Here is a 7,500-nt window from a genome sequence, read left to right on the forward strand (position 1 = left end):
GAGAGAGTGTACCGCTCACTTTTTGGAAGACACGTAATACTTTGAAAAAATAGGATACGCAATTGATGTATCTGGCTGAAAAAGTGAGGGGTACACCTGTACCTGCAAGGCTCGTAATACCAGCGGGCGTTAAAAAGCAGCGTTAGGACCTCTCAACGCTGCTTTTTAAGGCAATCTAGCATTTTATTTGTAAGGTGCTAACATAAACTTTGTAGATTTGTATTTTAAAAAAAAGGGAGACTGACCATCTTCCATTGGTTAAAGCCCCCCACCCAAGCTCAGGTGTCCTCATGACAGTGTAATGGAGTTGTGTATATACAGCCAGGGAGTCTCATTCTATTATACAGAGAATAAGCAAAAATAATTTAACCCATAAAGGCAAAGTACTGTAGTGTTAGAACCAGTCAACACTGAGACACCTTGTAAGTTGGTGACTGGATAGGCAGAATATGACCATATTTTGTTCCAAGATCCACATTTTAATATAAAAGCATTTTTGCAGCATTTGCAAATGTTTATTTTTAAGTGGACTGTTTTGTGTAACTATTTGATCTCATTTGCTGCACTCCCAAAGTTGTATTTAAACTCTTTTTTTAAGGTTTGCTAAACCAAACTTTTATATATATATACACACAGTGGCAGACCTAATGAACAGAGGGCCTAGGTGCAAGATTTTTGTTACCCACCCCACTCCCTTTGCACTAGAGACAGGCAGACTCTAGTATTTTATATGCTAGGATTTTATTCTATCACATAAATGTGCATCTTTTAATACAACTTCATAATAGAAGTTACTTTTCAAAAAGATGTGAATATTTTCTAGTGGTTTGAACTATTTAAAGGGTTAGGAAAATCCAAATGAAACTCGCAAGAATCATATATAGCATGTCATTTAAGGACACTTTTAAAGTCACTTATATTTTTAAATGTGCTGTGTTCTCTTGGTTTCCATTGTTGATAAATACACTAGTGGGGGCAATTTGTTGATTGGTGCCTGAAAACATTTGTCTTGTGATTGGCTAACTAGATGTGTTCAGCTAGCTGCCAGAAGTGCAATGCTGTTCCTTCAGCAAAAAATAACAAGATAATTAATCAAATTTGATAATAAAACATAATTTATGTAAGAACTTACCTGATAAATTCATTTCTTTCATATTGGCAAGAGTCCATGAGCTAGTGACGTATGGGATATACAATCCTACCAGGAGGGGCAAAGTTTCCCAAACCTCAAAATGCCTATAAATACACCCCCCACCACACCCACAATTCAGTTTAACAAATAGCCAAGAAGTGGGGTGATAAGAAAGGAGCGAAAGCATCAACAAGGAATTGGAATAATTGTGCTTTATACAAAAAAATCATAACCACCACAAAAAAGGGTGGGCCTCATGGACTCTTGCCAATATGAAAGAAATTAATTTATCAGGTAAATTCTTACATAAATTATGTTTTATTTCATGTAATTGGCAAGAGTCCATGAGCTAGTGACGTATGGGATAGCAAATACCCAAGATGTGGAACTCGACGCAAGAGTCACTAGAGAGGGAGGGATAAAAATAAAGACAGCCAATTCCACTGAAAAAAGAATCCACAACCCAAATCAAAAGGTTTTATTCTTATAATGAAAAAAACTGAAATTATAAGCAGAAGAATCAAACTGAAACAGCTGCCTGAAGAACTTTTCTACCAAAAACTGCTTCTGAAGAAGAGAAAACATCAAAATGGTAGAATTTAGTAAAAGTATGCAAAGAAGACCAAGTTGCTGCTTTGCAAATCTGATCAACAGAAGCTTCATTCTTAAAAGCCCAGGAAGTAGAAACTGACCTAGTAGAATGAGCCGTAATCTTCTGAGGCGGGGATTTACCCGACTCCACATAAAGATGATGAATCAAAAGTTTTAACCAAGAAGCCAAAGAAATAGCAGAAGCTTTCTGACCTTTCTTAGGACCAGAAAAGATAACAAATAGACTAGAAGTCTTTCTGAAATCTTTAGTAGCTTCAACATAATATTTCAAAGCTCTTACCAAATCCAAAGAATGCAAAGATCTTTCCAAAGAATTCTTAGGATTAGGACACAACAAAGGGACAACAATTTCTCTACTAATGCTGTTGGAATTCACAACCTTAGGTAAAAATTTAAATGAAGTCCGCAAAACCGTCTTATCCTGATGAAAAATTAGAAAAGGAGATTCACAAGAAAGAGCAGATAATTCAGAAACTCTTCTAGCAGAAGAGATAGCCAAAGAAACAATACTTTCCAAGAAAGTAACTTAATATCCAGAGAATGCATAGGCTCAAATGGAGGAGCCTGTAAAGCTCTCAAAACCAAATTAAGACTCCAAGGAGGAGAGATTAACTTAATGACAGGCTTGATATGAACCAAAGCCTGTACAAAACAACGAATGTCAGGAAGATTAGCAATTTTTCTGTGAAACAGAACAGAAAGAGCAGAGATTTGTCCTTTCAAGGAACTTGCGGACAAACCCTTAACCAAACCATCCTGAAGAAACTGTAAAATTCTAGGAATTCTAAAAGAATGCCAAGAGAACTTATGAGAGGAACACCATGAAATGTAAGTCTTCCAAACTTGGTAATAAATCTTTCTAGACACAGATTTACGAACCTGCAACATAGTATTGATCACTGAGTCAGAGAAACCTCTATGGCTAAGCACTAAGCGTTCAATCTCCATACCTTCAAATTTAATGATTTGAGATCCTGATGGAAAAACTGACCTTGAGATAGAAGATCTGACCTTAACGGAAGTGGCCAAGGTTGGCAACTGGACATCCGAACAAGATCCGCATACCAAAACCTGTGTGGCCATGCTGGAGCCACCAGCAGAACAAGCGAACGTTCCATTATGATTATGGAAATCACTCTTGGAAGAAGAACTAGAGGCGGAAAGATATAAGCAGGTTGATAATTCCAAGGAAGTGACAATGCATCCACTGCTTCCGCCTGAGGATCCCTTGATCTGGACAGATACCTGGGAAGTTTCCTATTTAGATGAGAAGCCATCAGATCTATTTCTGGAAGCCCCATATGTGAACAATCTGAAGAAACACCTCTGGGTGAAGAGACCTTTCTCCCGGATGTAAAGTCTGGCGACTGAGATAATCCGCTTCCCAATTGTCTATACCTGGGATATGAACCACAGAGATTAGACAGGAGCTGGATTCCGGCCATGCAAGAATCCGAGATACTTCTTTCATAGCCTGAGGACTGTGAGTCCCACCTTGATGATTGACATACGGTTGTGACATTGTCTGTCTGAAAACAAATAAACAATTCTATCTTCAGAAGAGGCCAGAACTGAAGAGCTCTGAAAATCACACGGAGTTCCAAAATATTGATTGGTAATCTCGCCTCTTGAGATTTCCAAACCCCCTGCACTGTCAGAGATCCCCAGACAGCTCCCCAACCTGAAAGACTCGCATCTGTTGAAATCACAGTCCAGGTTGGACGAACAAAAGAGGCCCCTTGAACTAAACGGTGGTAATTTAACCACCAAGTCAGAGATAGTCGAGTATTGGGATTTAAGGATATCAATTGTGATATCTTTGTATAATCCCTGCACCAAAGGTTCAGCATACAAAGCTGAAGAGGTCTCATGTGAAAACGAGCAAAGGGGATCGCGTCCGATGCTGCAGTCATGAGACCTAAAACTTCCATGCACATAGCTACTGAAGGGAATGACCGAGACTGAACGTTCCGACAAGCTGAAACCAATTTCAGACGTCTTTTGCCTGTTAAAAACAAAGTCATGGATGCTGAATCTATTTGGAATCCCAAAAAGGTTACCCTTGTCTGAGGAATCAAGGAACTTTTTGGTAAATTGATCCTCCAACCATGTTTTTGAAGAAACAACACGAGTTGATCCGTGTGAGATTCTGCAGAATGTAAAGACTGAGCAAGTACCAAGATATCGTCCAAATAAGGAAACACCGCAATACCCCGCTCTCTGATTACAGAGAGAAGGGCACCGAGAACCTTTGAGAAGATCCTTGGAGCTGTTGCTAGGCCAAAAGGAAGAGCAACAAACTGGTAATGCTTGTCTAGAAAAGAGAATCTCAGGAACTGATAGTGATCTGGATGAATTGGAATACGAAGATATGCATCCTGTAAGTCTATTGTGGACATATAATGCCCTTGCTGAACAAAAGGCAGAATAGTCCTTATAGTCACCATTTTTAATGTTGGTATCCTTACATAACGATTCAAAATTTTTAGATCCAGAACTGCTCTGAAAGAATTCTCTTTCTTTGGTACAATGAACAGATTTGAATAAAACCCCAGACCCCGTTCCAGATATGGAACTGGCACAATTACCCCAGATGACTCCAGGTCTGAAACACATTTCAGAAAAGCCTGAGCCTTTACTGGGTTTATTGGAATGCGTGAGAGAAAGAACCTTCTCACAGGCGGTCTTACCTTGAAACCTATTCTGTACCCTTGAGAAACAATGTTCTGAATCCAATGATTTTGAATTTAACTGATCCAAACATCTTTGAAAAATCGTAATCTGCCCCCTACCAGCTGTGCTGGAATGAGGGCCGCACCTTCATGAAGACTTGGGGGCTGGTTTTGATTTTCGAAAAGGCTTGGATTTATTCCAGACTGGAGAAGGCTTCCAATTGGAAACCGTTCCTTTAGGGGAAGGGTCAGGCTTCTGTTCCTTATTCTGACGAAAGGAATGAAAACGGTTAGCAGCCCTAAATTTACCCTCCCCCCCAGTGACAGTTGAAATAATAGAATCCAACTGAGAACCAAATAATTTATTACCTTGGAAAGAAAGAGATAGCAATGTTGACTTAGAAGTCATATCAGCATTTCAATATTTAAGCCATAAAGCTCTTCTAGCTAAAATAGCTAAAGACATATACCTGACATCAATTCTAATGATATAAAAAATGGCATCACAAATGAAATTATTAGCATGTTGAAGAAGCTTAACAATGCTATACACATTATGATCTGGTACTTGTTGCGCTAAAGCCTCCAACCAAAAAGTTGAAGCTGCAGCAACATCAGCCTAAGAAGATTACCTGAACATAAATAAGTCTTCCTTAGAAATGATTCAAGCTTCCTATCTAAAGGATCTTTAAAAGAAGTACTATCTGCCGTAGGAATAGTAGTACGTTTAGCAAGAGTAGAGATAGCCCCATCAACTTTGGGGATTTTTTCCCAAAACTCCAATCTATCAGCCGGCAAAGGGTACAGTCTCTTAAACCTTAAAGAAGTAGTAAATGAAGTACCCAAACTATTCCATTCCCTAGAAATTACATCTGAAATAGCATCAGGAACTGGAAAAACCTCTGGAATAACTACATGAGGTTTAAAAACCGAATTTAAACGTTTAATGGTTTTAATATCAAGAGGACTAGGCTCCTCCATATCTAATGCAATCAACACCTCTTTTAGTAAAGAAAGAATAAACTCCATCTTAAATAAATAAGAAGATTTGTCAGTGTCAATATCTGAGGCAGAATCTTCTGAACCAGATAGATCCTCATCAGAGATAGATAAATCAGAATGTTGGCGGTCATTTAAAAATTCATCTGATTTATGAGAAGTTTTAAAAGACCTTTTGCGTTTATTAGAAGGTGGTATAACAGACAGAGCCTTCTGAATAGAATTAGAAACAAATTCTCTTACATTAACAGGAATATCTTGAACATTAGTTGTTGAAGGAACAACAACAGGTAATGGACTACTACTAATGGAAATATTATCTGCTTTTGAAAGTTTATCATGACAACTAACACAAACTACAGCTGGAGGAACAGTTACCACAAGTTTACAACAAATGCACTTAGTTTTGGTAGAACCGACATCAGGCAGCAGCTTTCCAGAAGTAGATTCTGATACAGGGTCAGATTGCGACATCTTGCAATATGTAATAGAAAAAACAACATATAAAGCAAAATTATCAAATTCCTTAAATGACAGTTTCAGGAATGGGAAAAAATGCAAACAGAACAAGCCTCTAGGAACCAGAAGCAAAAAGAAACTGAGACTTAGATAATGTCAAAAAAACTGGTGCCAAGTATGAAGCCCACGATTGACAAATTTTTTGGCGCCAAAAACATCTGCAACAAACATGAGCATCATAGATGACGCAACTACGTGAAAACTCTCGGCGTCAACTACGACGCTGGAAATGACGTCATAAACGTCAACAAACGTAATTTTCGTGCCAAATAATCTTGTGCCAAAAAAATTCTAGCATTTTTTGCACCCGCGAACCTAACAGCCCCCAATTTAGAAAGAAAAGTCAATTTGAAAAATTTTCAGGTAAGAAAAAAAAAAAAAAATTTTTATTCATATGCATTTCCTAAAAAATGAAACTGACAGTCTGAATGAAGGAAATATACTGATTAACCTGAATCATGGCAAATATAAGTATAAAACATATATTTAGAACTTTACATATAAAGTGCCAAACCATAGCTGAGAGTGTCATAAATAAAATAAGACATACTTACCAAAAGACACTCATCTACATATAGTAGATAGCCAAACCAGTACTGAAACGAGAATCAGTAGAGGTAATGGTATATAAGAGTATATCGTCGATCTGAAAAGGGAGGTAGGAGAAGAGATCTCTACGACCGATAACAGAGAACCTATGAAATAGATCCCCGATAGGATGACCATAGCATTCAATAGGCAATACTCCCTTCACATCCCTCTGTCATTCACTGCACTCTGAGAGGAAAACCGGGCTTCAGCATGCTGCGAAGCGCATATCAACGTAGAAATCTAGCACAAAGTTACTTCACCACCACCATAGGAGGCAAAGTTTGTAAAACTGAATTGTGGGTGTGGTGGGGGGTGTATTTATAGGCATTTTGAGGTTTGGGAAACTTTGCCCCTCCTCCATCGCTAGCTCGTGGACTCTTGCCAATTACATGAAAGAAAAGTAAATTTAAAACTTGTTAAAAAAATGTATGTTCTATCCGAATTATGAAAGAAAAATATGGGGTGCCCTGTCCCTTTAAAAGTGAAAATTTTCCAATTCTTGTCATTTAAAGGGACACTGAACCAAAAATGTTTCTTTTGTGATTCAGATAGAGCATGCAATTTTAAGCAACTTTTTAATTTACTCATATTATCAATTTTTCTTCATTCTCTTGCTATCTTTATATAAAAAAGAAGGCATCTAAGCTTTTTTCTTGGTTCAGAACTCTGGACAGCAGTTTTTGATTGGTGGATGAATTTATCCACCAATCAGCAAGGACAACCTAGGTTGTTCACCAAAAATGGGCCGGCATCTAAACTTACATTCTTGCATTTCAAATAAAGATTCCAAGAGAATGAAGAAAATTTGATAATAGGAGTAAATTAGAAAGTTGCTTAAAATGTCATGCTCTATCTGAATCACGAAAGAAAAAATTTGGGTACAGTGTCCCTTTAAGAATTTTTGACAACACTACAGGAAAATCTACTGCATCAACTTTCATATAATTTGAAAGATTTGTGGAAATCATAGTGGAA

This window comes from Bombina bombina, chromosome 3 (assembly GCF_027579735.1).
Source record: "Bombina bombina isolate aBomBom1 chromosome 3, aBomBom1.pri, whole genome shotgun sequence".
Taxonomy (NCBI): Eukaryota; Metazoa; Chordata; class Amphibia; order Anura; family Bombinatoridae; genus Bombina; species Bombina bombina.